Below are 18517 nucleotides of genomic sequence, written 5' to 3' on the forward strand. Positions count from 1 at the left end.
TCACATTGCTTCCTCAACACTACCTACCCCTCCACCTATCTTCGTATCATCTGAAAACTTTGCCACAAAGCCATCAATTCCGTTATCTAAATCATAGCAAGCAATGTGACAAGTAATGGTCCCAATACAAACCCCTGAAGAACACCACTAGTCACTGGCAGCCAACCAGAAAAGGCCCCTGTTATTCCCACTCATTGCCTCCTGCCTGTCAGCCATTCCTCTATCCATGCCAGTATCTTTCCAGTAATGCCATAGGATCTTATCTTGTTAAGCAGCCTCATATGTGGCACTTTATTAAACACCTTCTGAAAATCAGAGTAAATGACATCCACTACCTCTCCTTTGTCTGCCCTGCTTGTTACTTCCTCAAGGAACTCTAACAGATTTGTCAGGCAACATTTCCATTTATAGAAACCACACCCACTTTGATGTGCAGTATTCGGCTTACACCAAACATAGTGTTTAGTCTGATGGCTGAAAAGCTCAATTTTGGTTTCATCAGACCATAGAACCTTCTTCCAGCTGACTTCAGAATCTCCCACATGCCTTCTGGCAGACTCTAGCTAAGATTTCATGTGAGTTTTTCTCCCCCAACAGTGGCTTTCTCTTTGCCACTCTTACGTAAAGCTGTGACTGGTGAAGCACCCGGGTTACAGTTGTTGTATGTGCAGTCTCTCCCATCTCAGCCACTGAAGCTTCTAACTGCTCCAGAGTTGTCATAGGTCTCTTGGTGGTGCCCTCATTGGTCCCCTTCTTGCACAGTCACTCAGTTTTGGAGGACGGCCAGCTCTAGGCAGATTTACAGCTGGGCCATATTCTTACCATTTCTTGATGATTGACTTAACTGTACTCCAAGGGATATTCAGTGACTTGGAAATTTTCTTATATCCATTTCCTGACTTGTGCTTTTCAATAACCTTTTTTCGGAGTTGCTTGGAGTGTTCTTTTGTCTTCATGGTGTAGTTTTTGCCAGGATACTGACTCACCAGTAGTTGAACCTTCCAGATACAGGTGGATTTTTACTACAATCAATTGAAACACCTTGACTACACACAGTTTTCCAAAGTAATCTCCATTTAACTAATATGACTTCTAAAATCAATTGGCTGCACCAGTGATGATTTTGTGTGACATTTTAAAGAGGGGTGAATACTTATTCAATCAATTATTTTGTGTTTTATATTGGTAATTAATTAAGATCTCTTTTTAGAGATCTGTTTACACTTTGACATTAAAGAGTTTTTTTCTGTTGATTGTATCAAAAAAGCCAAATTAAATCCACTGTGATTCAATGTTGTAAAACAATAAAACATGAAAACTTCTGGGGGAGCTGTTGAATACTTTTTATCGGGACACTATAATAGATGGTTACCTCTCAGACTGGAGGCCTGTGACTAGTGGTGTGTTGCTGGGATCAATGCTGGTTCCTTTGTTGTTTGTCATCTATATCAATGATCTGTTTGATAATGTGATTAAATGGATCAGCAAATCTGCAGGTGACACCAAGGTTGGGGATATAGTGGACAAGAAGGCTATCAGGGCTTGCAGAGGGATCTGCATCAGCTGGAAAAATAGGCTGAAAATTGGCAGATGGAATTTAATGCAGACAATTCCAAGGTTTTTCACATTGGTAGGACAAGCCAGGGTAGGTCTTACACAGTGAATAGTAGGGCACTGAGGAGTGTGGTAGAACAAAGGGATCTGGGAATACATCATTCATTGAAAGTGGTGTCACAGGTAGATACAGTCGTAAAGAAGGCTTTTTGGCACACTGACCTTCATAAATCAATGTATTGAGTACAGGAGATGGGATGTTATTTTGAAGTTGTATAAGATGTTGGTGAGGCCTAATTTGGAGCATTTAGCCACTTACCCACAGAAAGGTATAAACAATTTTGAAAGAGTGCGGAGAAAATTTGCAAAGATGTTGCTGGGTCTGGAGGATCTGAGTGAAAAGGGAAGATTAAATAGGTTAGGACTATATTCTTTAGAATGTAGATGATTGAGAGGAGATTTGATTGAGGTAGGCAAAATTATGAAGGGTATAGATAGGATAAATGCAAGCAAGCTTTTTCCACCGAGGTTGGATGAGACTACAACAAGATATCAATAATTAAAAGAAGTTTGGATAGTAGGGATATGGAGGGCTGTGGTCCCGGTGCAAGTTGATGGGGGTAGGCAGTGTATATGGTTTTGGCATGGACTAGATGGGCAGAAGGGCCTGTTTCTGTGCTGTACTTCTCTCTGACTCTATGACAAAGATTCTACATCTTCTGATCCTATGTCACTGTTTTCTGAGGATTGATTTTGGTTTTTACCAGCAGGGCCACCACACCTCCGCCGCCCCCCCCCCCCCCCCCCCGCTCCCCTGCCTGTCCTTTCAATACAATGTGTATCCTTGGACGTTAAGCTCCCAACTATGATCTTCTTTCAGCCATGGCTCAGACATGCTCCAATATGAAACCACACCATTTCTTAACTGCACTACAGGATCATCTACCTTGTTCCCTTCCTTTGCTGTCACTACACACTGCATCTAGTTGATTACCAACTGCCCCATCCTCAGCCCTATTCTTCTAGTTCCAAACCCCCTGCAACATCAGTTTAAACCCTTCCCAACAGCTGTAGCATCCAAGGATGTTGGTTCCCCTTGGGTTTACTTATAACCCGTCCGTTTGGTTCAAGTGATTCATTCCCCAGAAGAGATTCCAAAGATCCAGAAATCTGAAACCCTGATCCCTGCAACAATTCTTCAGCCATGCATTCATCTTCCAGATCACCCTATTCTTACCCCCACTGGCACGTGGCACACACAGCGATCCTAAGATTACTACCCTGGTGGTCCTGCTTTTCAGCTTTCTGTCTAACCTGCTATAATCTCTCTTCAGGACCTCCTCTCTTTTCCTATTTATGTTGTTGGTACCAATATGTGGTACAACTTCTAACTGTCCAGCCTCCCATTTCAGAATGTCGAGGACCAAATCTAAGAATCCCTGAGCCTGACACCTGGGAGGCAACAAATCATCAAGGTGTCTCTTTTACGTGCACAGAATCTGCTTTCTGTTTCTTTAATTATGGAATCCCCTATCACTACTGCACTCCTCTTCTCCCCACTTCTCTTCTGAGCCACAGTGCCAGAGACCCAGTCTCTGCTGCTTCCTTTGGTAGGTTGTCCCCAGACCAGTATCCAAGGTGGTGTACTTACTATTGAAGGGAATAGCCAAAGGGTCACTGCCTCTCCTGACAGTCACCCAGGTACCTACCTTATGCAACCTAGTGGTGACTACCTCCCTGTAGTTCCTATCTATCACTTCCTCATTTTACCATGTGAGTTGAAGGTCATTGAGATGTAGCTCCAGTTTCTTAACATGGTCTCTAAGGAACTGCATCTCAATGCACCATGCAGATGTACGCATTTATTAGGGAGACTTGAGGTCTCACAGAGTTCCCACATCTCACACAAAAAACATACCACTGCCTCCAAGCCCATTCTCAGTGCACTAGCTATGTACTGATAGAGGAAAAAATTATTAGAAACTTATTTAGAACCTCGGCCTTTGCTTGCCCAAGCCCGTTCTTGCCAAGGCCTGTTGAGCCAAAACCTGACCACTCTAACACTGCCCCACTCCAACACTCTGCTCACACCTTCTTTCTTTTTATTGGCCCTATGTTGATTGGGGGCTGCAAAAAAAGATGGAGTATATTGAGAGGAAGTCCCTGTGAAGTCAGAACATGAAAATAGGCCAGGTAAAATCCTATTCTATAATTTCTATGCAATTCACATTTCAAGACTAACAGGATTTAGCTTCCAACTTTAGATAATATTTAACCATCTCTGAGTAAAGTACCCCTACTGTCTATATGATGTCACCAGTGAAAGACAGATAGACAGACATACTTTATTGATCCCGAGGGAACTTGGGGGATCCCACGGGACTACTGCATTTGGCATGGTTAGAGGTCATTTAGAATCTCAATTGATTGCAATCTCACAATGTTACTAAACGCTTTTCAGCCAATTGTTATGGAAGTAATGTAATCGTTATTGTTCAGGGAGCCATTCAAGGGGGGGAGAGCAAAGAAATGTAGTAAATTACAGAATTCTCTGTCACATGATCAAGGGTTCCAAAGGCCGTGTTGTCTGGCTGGTGGCCAGTTTGGGGCATCTCATCTGACCTGCAGAGGAATTTGGAGTGGGAGGGGACAGATCCAGTTGTTGTAGTCCATAGGAAGAAAAAGGAAAGAGGTCCTCCTGAGAGAATTTGAGCAGTTAGGGTTGAATTTAAAATGCAAAACCAAAAAGATAATACAGTAATCTCTGGATTGTTATCCGAGCCACATGCAGGGTTAGCAAGATCAGTGAGCTAAATGTGTGGCTCAAAGATTGGTGTGGGAGAAGTGGACTTGAATTTCTGGGACATTGGCACCAGTACTGGGGAAGGAGAGATCTGTTCCAATGGAAAGGCTCCACCTGAACAATGCTGGGACAAGGATTCTGGCAAATCACATACTTAGGGCTGTGGCTGAGTTAAACAGCTTAGAAAAGAGAGGATAAATAAATGGGGAAGGTAGTACAGGAGAGGTGACTGGAGTCTCCAGAGTAAAGAATAAGACAAAATATTTAGAAATTGATAATTTCAGTCAACATAGAGACAAAATTGAACAGAAGGGTGGTGAATACAGGACTGTATTTAATTACAAAAGGGCTGTTGGCAATTCCAGGCCAAAAGCAACTTTGGAGCAGCTTTATTCACAAGCTGTTCATTATGAAGCACCAATGACAGCAGCTGACTGGTATGATAACTATATCACTATCCTAATGATTTGCAAGTACAAACAAGCTATTCACCTTGTTGCCCCTTTGAGCAGAGTACTAAAAGTCTGTCTAGATGAGTGTCAAAGATGCAGTAATTACTGCATCATGGTTTTCAGTAGACAACTGCTCATTTCTGCCCAAAATAAAGAATATTTTTGGATTATTTTCCCACAAGATTCCTTCTGATTTTATATGTGCAGACATCTTATCTTTCCTTAGTTGCTTTTATTATTTTATCTGAAAAAACTAATGAACAAAGTTAATTGAACAGTGACTTTTTCATTTTTAAAAATTCTGGACTGTTTTCAATGTAACTTTAATGAATATTCCTGAGTCCTACTGCTTTTGTTTTTAAGAGGTGTCAACATTTATTGGAGTTATGTGTAACTCTAGTTTACAAAGTTAAACTCTAATTCAATAGCCAATCAAAACCTGTTCTTTGGACTTCCTGGCAAACAGGAAATGATAAGTATTTGCCTCAAGCTGAAAAATATATATCAATTACTGTGCAATAACACAAATGAATAGATAATATACTTTGCTTGACAGTTCTGAAATCCATATGTACACGTTAAGGGAATAAGGAGGCAAATTCTAGACTGGAATTGGGCTTGGTCATGTAACAGATGGACATAATGTCTGTACATGTAAATACATTTACAGCTCTGATTGGACAGCAAGTCCATTGCACAAATCTCCCTCAGATATTAATTAAATTGTCTGAGCTCTGAAATTACAAGGAAGGGATGAAATTTCTGCTGCTGACCTTTACTAATAATACTGGATACAAAGTGAATGTCTTACTGGCATAAGCAGCACTATTCAATAGTAATAATTTCACACATTAGCAAATAACAATTTCTAAAAAGGATCCTTCATTTACAGTTTCCTTATCAAAGTCTGTATTGCATATTAAGAGAACTTTAATGTGTTGCTGCTCTATGGTGCATCAGTGATTACGTAATTATGGTAATGAAGCCTTAAGATGGATCTCTAAACATGTGTGTGCCTGTTGTACTTGTTCCAATAGCTGCTTGTTGTACAATTAATATGGCACAAAATAGTACTATCCAGCTGAGAAGATCTTTCCAATTGGAGTATCATCTGAAAGGAGGAAGAGGCTTGGTAATGAATGACTTGCATGATAGTTTTCCTTTGTAGCATTGCCATGTGGCAGGACTGAACATCACACAGATCAAATCTTTCACTCCAGAGCCTCATTTGTTCTCTCTGCTAGTGCTTTGCAATTAGCTTTTCCCTGTAATCTTGGCAGCTGCACACAAGCTGAATGATTAATTTCATTCACTTTGTTTCTCACTTCACAGATGTGAAAAAGGCGATATCTTCTGAGCGTGCAGTCCCAAAATATCTTTAGGGAAGAAAACTGTCAGTGACTGTGCATTGTGTATAGTAACACTGAGATGATCATGTATTTGTAATACAACAGACAGGATGCCTGTTTGACCCATATTCCTCACTGAAATCCTGAATACTCTTACCTGATATCATTGGATTACCATCAGTGGAACAAAACACAATCTCTTTTCAAATTGTCGTGCTATACAAAGAAATCCATGGTGCTGTAATTTTGCTCTTCACCTTCCTCGTTTTCATTGTTTTGCCCTTACATAGCTGGTGGAAACACCAAAGAAAACAACTGGACAGTTCAGTGATGCTCCGGCAGTAACTTAATTGTTGTTGTCAACCCTCCTGGAAGTCAGTAGTATATTTCATGTTTGCGCCAGTACTGTAAGTGTGTTCTTGTGATACACATGTATGGCTACTTATGAACATCACCAATTAGCTACTCTCCAGAATAATGAAGCCCATGTTTCAGCCACTCTGCTTAGCAGCACCTAAGGCAGTCACGTGATCAGCAAGATCTATGTATAATGCAAAAGCAGCTGTTTCTGAAGGAAACTGTACAATTGTGCCTCCACTGCTAGTTTGTATAATTCCATCTAATGTGAATTAGACAAAAGGGCAAAGTCAATTTACAATTGCTGAATGATATAATTTATTTACCCTTAGTCCCAATGGAAAACAGGTCTAAGATTATCATAGTATTTTCATGTTGAAACTGATCATAACCAAGTAAGGCAAACCAAATGCTGGAAGAGCTCAGTGGGTCAGGCAGCATCTACGGTAATGATGGGTTTGGGTCGAGACCCTTCTTCCAAGAAGAGTCTCAGCCAAAATATCAACTGTTTACTCTTGCCCATTGATGCTGCCTGACCTGCTGAGTTCCTCCAGCAGTTTGTGTGTGTTGCTTGAATCTCCAGCATCTGCAGACTTTCTCATGTTTATAACCAAGTAAGGCTGGTGACTGTTGAGTATAACTCACTGTTTTTATCATGCGTAATTTGATTTATCATTTCTTCTAAAGTTGATTGACGGTCATTTAATGCTAGTTCATTATTGACTCTTATAAAGATTGAAATGAAGGTTTGAATTACAAAGTGAAATGTATACCTGAAATCTACTTTAAACTTTTATTGCTACTGGGATAACAATATATAAATAAATAATGTGCCAGAGGTCTGGTCTCATTGTCCACTAAACAGTGTAAGCTTTGATGAATCTGCCTGCTATTCCTTTGGCTTTCCACTGGGGAACTATTAGTACAGGATTTGAGTACAAAAGGATTTGAGTACAGGAGCAGGGAGGGTCTACTGCAGTAAGGATTTGAGTACAGGAGCAAGAAGGTTCTACTGCAGTTGTACAAGGCCTTGGTGAGACCGCACCTAGAGTATTGTGTGCAGTTTTGGTCCCCTAATCTGAGGAAAGACATTCTTGCCATAGAGGGAGTACAGAGAAGGTTCACCAGATTGATTCCTGGGATGGCAGGACTTTCATATGAAGAAAGACTGGATCGACTAGGCTTATACTCACTGGAATTTAGAAGATTGAGGGGGGATCTTATTAAAACATATAAAATTCTAAAGGGATTGGACAGGCTAGATACAGGAAGATTGTTTCCGATGTTGGGAAGTCCAGAACGAGGGGTCACAGTTTAAGGATAAAGGGGAAGCCTTTTAGGACTGAGATGAGGAAAAACTTCTTCACACAGAGAGTGGTGAATCTGTGGAATTCTCTGCCACAGGAAACAGTTGAGGCCGGTTCATTGGCAATATTTAAGAGGAAGTTAGATATGGCCCTTGTGGCTAAAGGGATCAGCAGGTATGGAGAGAAAGCAGGTACAGGGTTCTGAGTTGGATGATCAGCCATGATCATACAGAATGGCGGTGCAGGCTCGAAGGGCCAAATGGCCTACTCCTGCACCTATTTTCTATGTTTCTATGTTTCTAATTAACATTTTAAGCATCGAATTATTATTCATCATTCACATGGCTTTGACATGGACACATTACAATTAGTGGCCATTGAGGGAACACACAAAGCAGTGTTTCTAGAAAGAGTTCAGCCTCCTCTGTTCAGTCAGAATAAACAAAGAAATGGATTAGTCACCAGCTGTCACTCTATTTTTAGCACCATGTCCTGTATTGCCTGAAGAAAGTCATCAGTGTTTCTACTTGGTTAAATTACCTGATGCTGCCTCCTGTAACTGTTTATTGCATTATGAAGTTGTTATGAAAAAAACTATTGAATAGGTTTGAACCTCCCATTTTGTTTTTATTCATTTCTTTCCTTTGACTGTGGAGCTAAGTATGTGAGGCAGTTTCATGTATATAGCAACACAGTAATGTCTCCTCAAAATAATCATAGTCCCTGTAAAACTGATAATTTGCTTTCCATTTATTTAAATATCCTGCACCTTCAACATCTGACTGATGGAGTGATGATTTCAGCACTCCTTTTCACACACCAGGACCTGGGTTGCCACACTTCTTGCTCACCCATTAATACCTGTGTAAGAAACTGACTATTGGAGGAACTCAGCAGTCCTGATACAGGGTGTTGACCCGAAATGTCAGCTACCTATCTGCCTCCACAGATGACACTTCACCCACTGAATTCCTCCAGCGGTTTCTCTTTCACTCCGGATTCCAGCATCTTCAGTGTCTTGTGTCTCCATTGAACACCAATGCCCTGGTCACAGTGTTGACTTGAAACTCAGCGGATTCTGTTTCCTGCTTACTCGTTTACTGGCAAATTTATTATACTGTACAACCTCCAAATAAAAGTGAATTGAAATTGTGTTGGACTATTAATTTGGAATAACATCAATAGTCAGTTTGCATCGCCAAAGACCTGAACATGCTAGAATATTGGGGTTGTACACTGTTAGGCTTTTTCCTTAAAGCTTTTATAGTTTGTTCTTCACTGTTGGGTTTTAGATGAATTAATTCATTCAGATTTGTTAATTCTTCTTGTTTGAAAGTGTACAAAACATATCAAGATGTGGCAGGCATCCCACTTGGAATGCCGCTGTTGTTTCTCCAAGTCTGCTGCGTTACAGTAGCAGAGTGATGTCGACAATGCTCATATCAAATGGAAGTGTTTACACAAAGAAATGTATCAAGACATGCCAACAGATTGTATATACTTAATCTCTCCTAAAGATGTGAAACTTTCCAAGGATCTTAACAGGATACCATGAAACAAATCTTTGATCAAGTAAAGTAATGAGATCCTAGGTGAGCAAAACCTTGATAAAAGGAGTATCCTAGCAAATGAGAAGAAGAGAGCTAATGTCAAGGAATTACAGTGAAGTAATGGAAATTAGACCAGTGCTAGAGAAATTATTGTCATAGTATATTGCCTCAGGGGGCCACATGAGTAGCAACTGTGCTCTTGGTTTTAAGAAATGTAGTAGAACATTAATTTGTGTCAATGAATGAAATAATGAAAAGGCATTGCATGGTTTATTCTTGTAAATAATTATTTATGAATGAACTTTACTTTTATTAAAAAAAGGAAATTCAAGCTGTGCTGAAGACTAGAAATGAAGGGACATGAAAACCTTGTCAGGTCTGTCAGTTCGGAGGAAATTACAGAGGTAGAAAGGGGCAGATGAAGACTGAAGTTAGCCAAGGAGAGAAAATATAAAGCTTGGTGCAGTGACTGCAAATGTAAGTTCAAATATAGCTACCTCACATGTTTTATACAAGCATACATTTCATTGCATTATTCAAATCAATCTTTTTGTGTTTGTTGATCATGGAGTATAGAATTAAATTAAGTAATTTTACAATGTGTATTTTGAATATAACTTGAAAATTTGAGTTTCGAGTGTTTTAATTATCTAGCACTTTACAAAGGTTCTAATGAATTGGTTACATCATTTTAATCATTCATACACGTTGAGAAGGAAACGTACCTAATAACAGCAGTTAAGGGATTGCCTGAGAAGCCTGATGAATTTTTCATGGCTTTCACTGGCTGTAAATCAAGCCTGCCCAGTACGGTTCACCTGGTGCAGTGTTACATCCCACTACAGATGATGATATGGGCCTCTGAGGAATGAACAGCAGAACTGGAAAGTGCAAACAAAGCAGCTGAACAGTACAGATAGCTGCTGCAGTTGATGTGTGTGCTAAAGGGATACATTTGAACTGCCATCTATGTGTGATGATGCTTTGACACTTTCGGGTGAGTAATGTTTTCCAATTTATATGTGTGGTGTAGATAAATTTGTTCAATAACCTTAAAAATGTGCTGCTTGCAATGTGGGGACCTCGCGTGAATCAATAGCCTATGACCAACAGTCATTTGGATATAAATTAAATTCATTTAATAGATACATTACTCGCATGATATTACACTATTTCAGCATCTGTGGTATTCTTTGATAACATTGATAATAAACCTTCAGCAACTAAGGGAGCAAATTCCACAAAGACTTCTAGAATTCCAATTCTCTTATTACAGAAGGATCAATTGCAATTTGTTTCTGTTTTCTATTTTCATTTTTTATGTACATTTATTGTTAAGCATTTCATGGTCCTTGTGAAATGTAGTATCATCACAGTTTAAGATGCATTCCTATGTTCCCTATAAATGGAGCTAAGTTATTGAAATGAATTGAGAATTTGATAGAGGCAAGAGCTTTGTTACTGAGAGGGAATGTAATTGAAGATGAAGGCACTCACCCTTCCATTAATCTTGCCTGTACTCTGCTGTACACTTACTGTTTTACTACAGGTTCATTGTTGTTTAATTGCAATTTTGCACAGATTTTTATACCTCTGTTATCTTAGCGACAAATTTAAGACCCATGTGAAAACATTGGCGTTATTAATAATGTTGTTAATGTCAAGAAACTGCTGTCAGTCTTCTTCTCTTTGGGTGCATTTCTTTGTCCATTCATTACTTGTATCAAAAAAGGTAGAAGGAGAATATATTTTAAGCATGCCTCTGGTGCATACCTAAAATACTGTTAGAACTCATTGAGAGGGTAATCTGGTGAAGTCTCCTGTGGTCCAGTGTTGCCCCATCTTCCTTTCAGGTAATAATTTTGGCTTATTTAGTCGAAATCTAGTTTCAGAGTCCGAGCAGAGTAAGAGTGAGCACAAAAATCTAGGGTAATATCCCAGAGAGTGTGCTGCACTGTTGGGAATGTTGTATTTGGTTGAGATATAATGATACTTTCAGGTGGACATATAAGATACCAAAATCAAGTTTTGAAGGAGAGCAAGGCATTCATCTTGAGTGCCTTCATTGATACCGACTACAGTGATAAAACTGAAACAAAAACTTTTTTCTCTCCCATTCTCTTTGCTTTCTCTTTCTATCTGTTTTCTCTACTTGGCATTCTACTTTTCTATTTCCCAGAGTGGCTTGTCAATTAAAAACTTTGAATAAAAGAAATTTCACAATTCAGAGATTTTACTAAGGTCAAACAGATTCAAAAAACAAATGTGTTTAATAAATGTTCTTAATGCCTTACATTATTTCAGTAATGCGACAGATCTAACGACTTCCATCTCCATCCTAATTCCAACATTGGTTCAGCAGGTAGATGCATCCCCTATTCTGGCACTGCATCCATCATGCAAACCAGGAAATATATTGCTAGCTACACATCCTGGAACTCCTTCCCCACTACCTTTGTGGGAGTACTTTCATTCAACTGATTGCTGGAGTTTAAGAAGGTGGTTCAGCCCCAGTTTCTTAAAGGCAATCAAGGATAGGCAATAAATGGTGGTCTTGCTGGTGATCATCATAGAAAAGAACAAAAATGTTGCTACTGTACTGCAATTGACCCCATATTAGGTAGAAGAGTTATCTTCTGATTTCAGCAGCTTCAGTACAACTGATATGTAGACTTCCTGAGCAAATAACTCATCATTATTGTGTATTTAATATTTCAGTACTATTTGAGTAATATATTGTTTGTTGTTTACATAATTCATAATGGTTATATGTAAAAGTGCATGAATGGCATACAACATTACGGCACCACATCACATGTGTGCACCTCACTAAATTAAAAACACCTTCATCCCAGTTTTGAGGTAACTGATGTAGATTGCAGGTGCTGCTTTGAACAAATGGAAAAATGATGTTCAGTAGAGGTAATGGAGTTTACGCAAACCAGTATATATCACAGTTTACCACGCACAGTATTTTGTGGCCTAGGACTGCATTTTCTCAGTGGGCTTTGGAACTGTGTTGCACATTGCCTTTGTGGTAGGACAGTTGTAGCACGACTGTGTATTTTTTTATTCTTCAGCAATTACTACTAATGGGAATAAGTGCAGTCTACTAACACGTCCAAATGGATTTCGTGCACCTGCCAGCACTTAGTAACTCACATATGATGTCAGGCAGCAGTTCTGCAGAGGTTTATCAACCGACATAGATCATGACAGTAAGTGGTATAATTAACAAAATAGCAGAGAGAGCAGCTTTAGCATAATGTCTTGTCTGGATCTCACAGCCATCTTTCTCAGGCACACAGCAGTCAAAGCCTTTCCAGAGCAAGTACTCCTTGTGGGCTTCCAGTATGGAAACTTACTGTTCCCAGCTCTGAAATGGAGTGGCCTTTCTGTAGCCTGGCAAAAGAAGCTGTAATGTAGTGATAGGACAGACAAACCAACATTGCAGGCCAGCATGAAGAAACAAAGCAAGTTTGTACATGAATTGTCAACGATCACAGCCTGGTATGGAAACACTAATGCCCTTGAATAGAATAGTAGTAGATACGGCCCAGTCCATCATGAGTAAGGCCCTCCCCACCAATGAGCACATCCGCATGAAACATTGTCACAGGAAAGCAGCATCCATCATCAGGGACCACCATTGCCTAGAACATGCTTTCTTCTTGCTGCTGTCATCAGGAAAAAGGTACAGGAGCATCAGGACTCACACTGCCAGATTCAGGAAGTTGTTACCCCTCAACCATCTTGAACCAAAGGCGATAACTTCACTTAACTTCACTTGCTCCATCACTGAACTGTTTCCCCAATTTATGAACTCGCTTTCAAGGATTCTTCATCTCATGTTCTTGATATTTATTGCTTATTTATTTATTATTATTATTTCTTTTGTCACTTGAACAGTTTGTTGTCTTTTGCACACTGGTTGAATACACAAGATAGTGTGGTCTTTTATTGATTCTGTAATGGTTATTATTTTATTATGGACTTAAGCCCGTAAAAAGATGACTCTCGAGGTTGTATATGCTGACATATCTGTACTTTGATAATAAATTTACTTTAAATTTTTAGCTTTAAAACAAAGAGTTTTGCAAACAAAAAATAGCCATGCATTCTATAGATATTCCTTTATTTTAAGAGATAGCTATTCATTGATACACAGGTATGAAAACTTTAAATTAAGGGTAATGAAGGATAACAGTGTCCCAATACTGAAGGCAGCTATTAACTTCATTTCCACAGGCTTTATTGATAGTGGAGGCAATGTTGTCTCCCTTTGCATTTGAACATAATCAAAGGCAGGTTAATCAGCACCTCAAATGTGCTGCATCATTCTATGAAGTAACCAATAATCTAACACAACTTTCCCACACTCTCCTGTTTCTTTAAACTCCATTATATTCAAATAACTGTTTGACTCCACCTCCACAGCTCCCTAGGGTAGGACCATTTCAAAGAGTTATGACCATCAGGGAGAAGAAATTCCTTCTTATTATTTTGTCTTGAAAAGGCACACCCTTATTCTGAATCTCTGCCCCCAAATTCTAGATACCTTTCTAGGACAAACATCCTCATAGTATCCAGGTTGTTAATCCCACCTCAGAATCCAATGTTTCAATAAAGTCACACCATGTTATTTTCAACATCAACAAATATACACTAGTGCACCTGCTCGTTAATGCGAGTATCTAATCAGCCAATGATGTGGCAACAACTCAATGCAAAAAAGCACGCAGACATGGTCAAAATGTTCAGTTGTTCAGACCAAACATCGGAATGGAGAAGAAATGTGATCCAAATGACTTTGACAGTGGAATGAATGTTGGTGCAAAATGAGAGTCTCAGAAACAGCAGATTTCCTGGGATTTTCACACACAATAGTCTAGATCTTACAGAGAACAGTATGAAAAACAAAGAAAAAGCATCCAGTTTGCAGCATTCCTGTGGGTGATGAGAGGTCAATGGAGAGTGGTTCAAGCTGACAGGAAGGTGACTCAAATAATTAGGCAGAACAGCTCTGAATGCACAGTCCATTGGACCTTAAAGTGGATGGGCTACAACAGCTGAAGACTACACCAGTTTCTACTCCCGTGACCAGTCAGTGTAGACTCAACCCCTGTCAATCCCCTCATTCCAGGAAGCAACCTGGTGAAATTTTCCTCTTCAAAAAGGTTAACCACACAAATAGGATATGACCTGACTCTTTGGTCACCTTTTTCTCAGACGAACCATGAGGCCTCTAACAGATGGTCAAGCATTGCTTGTACATTGAAAGTTAAATATGGTTGTGTTAAAGCAACCTCAGTTTTCATTACCTCAGAAATAAAAATGTACTTGACATTGTCATTCAGTCCAAAGAAAGAGAAACATTTTCATGGCAGTTTGCATCTGATTTTGAAGCAAGATCAAACTCCTAGCATCAACGTGTCACCTCATTGGCTTCAATCCCAACATATTCATTCTCAAGACCTCCTTTGAAAATGGTCAGACATTGTCCTATCTGTGACAGCTGTGACTCCATGCTATTCACTGACAAATCACCTTTAGATACAGATTTGATAAGCATGAGGCTGTGCTTTCATTTGTTTGACAAAGAGCTCAGAGGCTCTTCAGCTTCCTCTCACATGTATTCAGACAAACTACACGTCTCAAAAGGAAGGCAATTCTTTAAACAAGTCATATGAAGCAATTAGTCCCATAGAAGGATTGATTATAAGTAGTTGCAGATTAACTGGATCACCAATTGCTTGTGATGTTTTAGCCTGCTATTAATAGTAACAGACTTTATTGGAAAGTTATGGCATGTGTTTTCAGGATACTTGGTGGAAATGTTAATCCTGCCCACATATCTGTTGATCCAGTTGACTTTGTCTCAAACTTTAATAGATGACTGAAATTGTTAACAGAAGGAACTGTTTAGAAGAAGGGATTGACCTTGTTTGAAGTTATCTTTAATTGCAACAGAGTTGAGGAGAAAAAGGCTGTTATGATTAGGACTGATTATTTGAAGGAAACTTTATGAAGGAATGAAATAATTGAGTCTGTGGAATGGCTGTCAGTGCATTAGACTGTTCAGTTTTTCATGAGGTACCAGGCACTTTGATTTTGAGTCCATAAACAGGGTCTGCACTCTTAATAAGAGTAAGTTCATGTTCAGTTATTAATAACTTCTGCAAATTTATTCATATTATCAGCAGACAATGTGTGTGTGTGGCCTACTAGAGTGGACTCATTCCCCTTGCTCCTCTTACTCCTTGTGTTCCCCTTCTTGCTGGGGCTTTTCAGGCATATTCTGTGCATGCCTGTTTGTCATGTTGTGCAGGTGGCTGATAGAATAGGAGATCCTGTATGGTAACTAAAGGAGTGTCAAAAAAAAAGAGGAAGCGCCTGCAGAGCATTGGTGATTACAGAGATGAGAAGCAAATTGTGAAGGATGACTAAGATCAGCCACTACCACCTGGAATGACCTCAAAGGGTAGAGAAGTCATGTTTGCTGGTAACTGTGCTTCAGAAGAATGTCTCCCAGCCATACCAGCAGTAGCACGATCCAAGCATCTATTGGACAGTGTTTCTGTGTTGTGGGATGGCAGTGCAGCATGCCTGAACTCCTGGTGGTGACGAGGGGCAGGTTTCAGCAGGTGTTAGGCAGTGAACCACGGAAGCTCCAAGTGATTGTGTATTTACTTAATGCCCGTTATGCCTCTGGCATTTAGGGCAGCAATGAAGGTCCTCCTTCTCTGTCTGTCTTTAGCCATGTTCAGGAATCTTTGATCTCCTGCATTTCCCCTGCCCTTCAGGGGTCCATTGAAGTGCTCCCTTGATGATAGAATTGGCCTCCCTTCTCATCATGCGTCCAATCCTTCTCCAAAGTTCCCTCATGATGATCATGACCATGTCTTCTTGATGATACTGAAGGAGTAGGGCGTTGTTGGAGATCTTTTTTGGCTAGAAAGTATGGAGGATCTTCTGGAGGATCAGGGCAGCTTGGCAAAATCGCTCTCTGTCATGCACCATCATTCTGACCCGTACATCTTCACCTTGGTGTGGACATTGTACTATGTTGCTCATTGATCTAAAGACATTTCTTGCTTTGCTGAGTCGTCATTGGACCCATCATCCTGCTGAATGGTGCTGCTCAGGCAGGTAAATCTGCCAGAGCTGGATAAATCGATGCTCTATGCCTTGACTGGAGGAGGAGATTCTGAATTGAGAGTCATGGTCTCGGTCTTTCTCTGAGTCCAGCCCATTCACCAAAGGTACACAGATGGTGACTTTTCTCTTGCATGTGCTGGTGTGTATGGGATAGGAATGCGAGATCATCTACAAAGTCAAGATCTTCTAAGGTAGAGAATAGAATCCACCTAATGCCTGTCTTCTTATCTTTCATTGTTTGCCTCTAGCCCAGTCAATCACCAGGTTAAACAGTATCATCCTCAGCCTTGCTTGACTCCTTTCCTGACTCCAAAGCTCAAATTGCAGTCCCCAGCTGTGCAGGTGGAATTAGCATAGAAATTCTCAATAAACTGGACAATTTTGGAAGGCATCCCTTATGAGTTGAGAACTCGCCGGAGGCTCTCCCTGTACATGCTATCAAAAGCCTTTTCAAAATGCATAAAAGTTACATACATTTTCACTTGCAGTCTCTGCCACTCTGTGCTCTGCTCTGTGATGTTACACAGCATGATGATCTGGTCGACACTGCCTTTGTGCTTCTTGAACCTAGCTTGCTCCTTCCTCAAGCACACATCGACAGCATCTGTAATCTGTTGAGAAATGACTTTGGCAAGAACCTTGCTGGGCACTGACAGAAGTGTGATACTACACCAGTTGTTGCAATCACTCAGCTCTCCTTTCTTGGGGATCCTAGCAATAACTCCCTTTGTCCAGTCCTTGGGTATTGTCCCCATTTCCAGGTTATAGTAACCAGTAGTTGTGGGATGGCTGCTGTAACTTCTGGTTCAGCTTTGGACAGTCAGCGTTCAAATTGCCATGTCCTGGAGCTTTGCTGTTCTTTAATGATTTAATTGCAACAACAATCTCTGCTTTATTGAGTTGATCTGTGTTGATGTCGAGGACCTCTGCCGCCTCCTGTATGTCAGGTTCTTCCACTTGTAGTGGTCTATTCAGTAATTCTCTGAAATATGCTGTCCATCGCACTTCTTGCTCTTTCTCCGCTGTCAAAAGCAAACTACTCTTATCTCTCACAGGACTACAGGATTTGGCCTAGAACTTGCTGCATACCAATTTTGAAATCTTGTATTTATTGAAGCACACAAGTCTCTAAACCATAACAAAGTTGTGGTCCTTTTGGAGGAAATGACTGTAAAGCGCCTAACTGCAAAGCAAGCTGTGTTAAGAAAACCTGTTGTTTTCTGAGTCGTCTATTTGTGGTCCTCTTTGGAAGAGCATCACTGAGAAATAATGTCATTAGTTGCTATTCAGGCACTAGGAATCCTTTGAAGCAACAAATAAGAAACTCGTGGAACTCAGTAGGTCAGGCCGCTTCTGTGGAGGGAAATCGACAGCAGAAATGTTCTTGCTTGACACTCCAGCATCTACTGTCTCTGTGTCTCCCGAAATCCTTTCCCCAGGCAAGTGGAATTTCTGCCAGTGAGGGGCTTGTTGAATTCATCAAATCACACAAAATATTTTGCACTGGGATGAGCCAAATTTCACTCATTGGAATTTCAAGTCCTGTGTATTTTATTCATAAAATCATGGAAAGAAGCACTGAGTCCCTGCCAACCATCAACACCCAATCTCCTCCTAACCCATTTTATTCTCCCCATATTCCCATTGTAACTATCCACATTCAGACCAATTTATAGTGTCTCCCCACATTCCCATTGTAACTACCCATATGCAGACAAATTTATAGTGGCTAATGCACCTACCAAAGTGCATACTTTTAGGATGTGGGAGAAAAATGGAACATCTGGTGAAAACCAGCATATTGTGGGGGAACTTGAGAACTCTACACGGGCAGCACTGGAAGGCAGGATTGAATCTAGATCATTAGATCTGTGATCTAGCACAGTGCCATTCATTGTTAGTTCAACAAGTTCTTCTCCCGTAAAGACTATAGTGATTCATTACTGTCAAATCCTCTTAAGTAATGGTATTGTTCAGAATATTCTCT

At 40.2% G+C, this 18517-nt stretch overlaps 1 protein-coding gene across 1 annotated transcript in view; it reads left to right on the forward strand.

Annotated features, from left to right (window-relative positions):
* The first annotated feature begins 10232 nt into the window (after positions 1 to 10232).
* pacsin1b (protein kinase C and casein kinase substrate in neurons 1b) overlaps positions 10233 to 18517 on the forward strand; it is a 370145-nt gene continuing 361860 nt past the window's right edge. Inside the window, exon 1 of the mRNA XM_073030300.1 lies at positions 10233 to 10369. The gene's annotated coding sequence lies outside the window, so the exon portion shown is untranslated. The remainder of the gene's footprint in view (positions 10370 to 18517) is intronic.

Source organism: Hemitrygon akajei, chromosome 27 (genome assembly GCF_048418815.1).
Source record: "Hemitrygon akajei chromosome 27, sHemAka1.3, whole genome shotgun sequence".
NCBI classification, from domain to species: Eukaryota; Metazoa; Chordata; class Chondrichthyes; order Myliobatiformes; family Dasyatidae; genus Hemitrygon; species Hemitrygon akajei.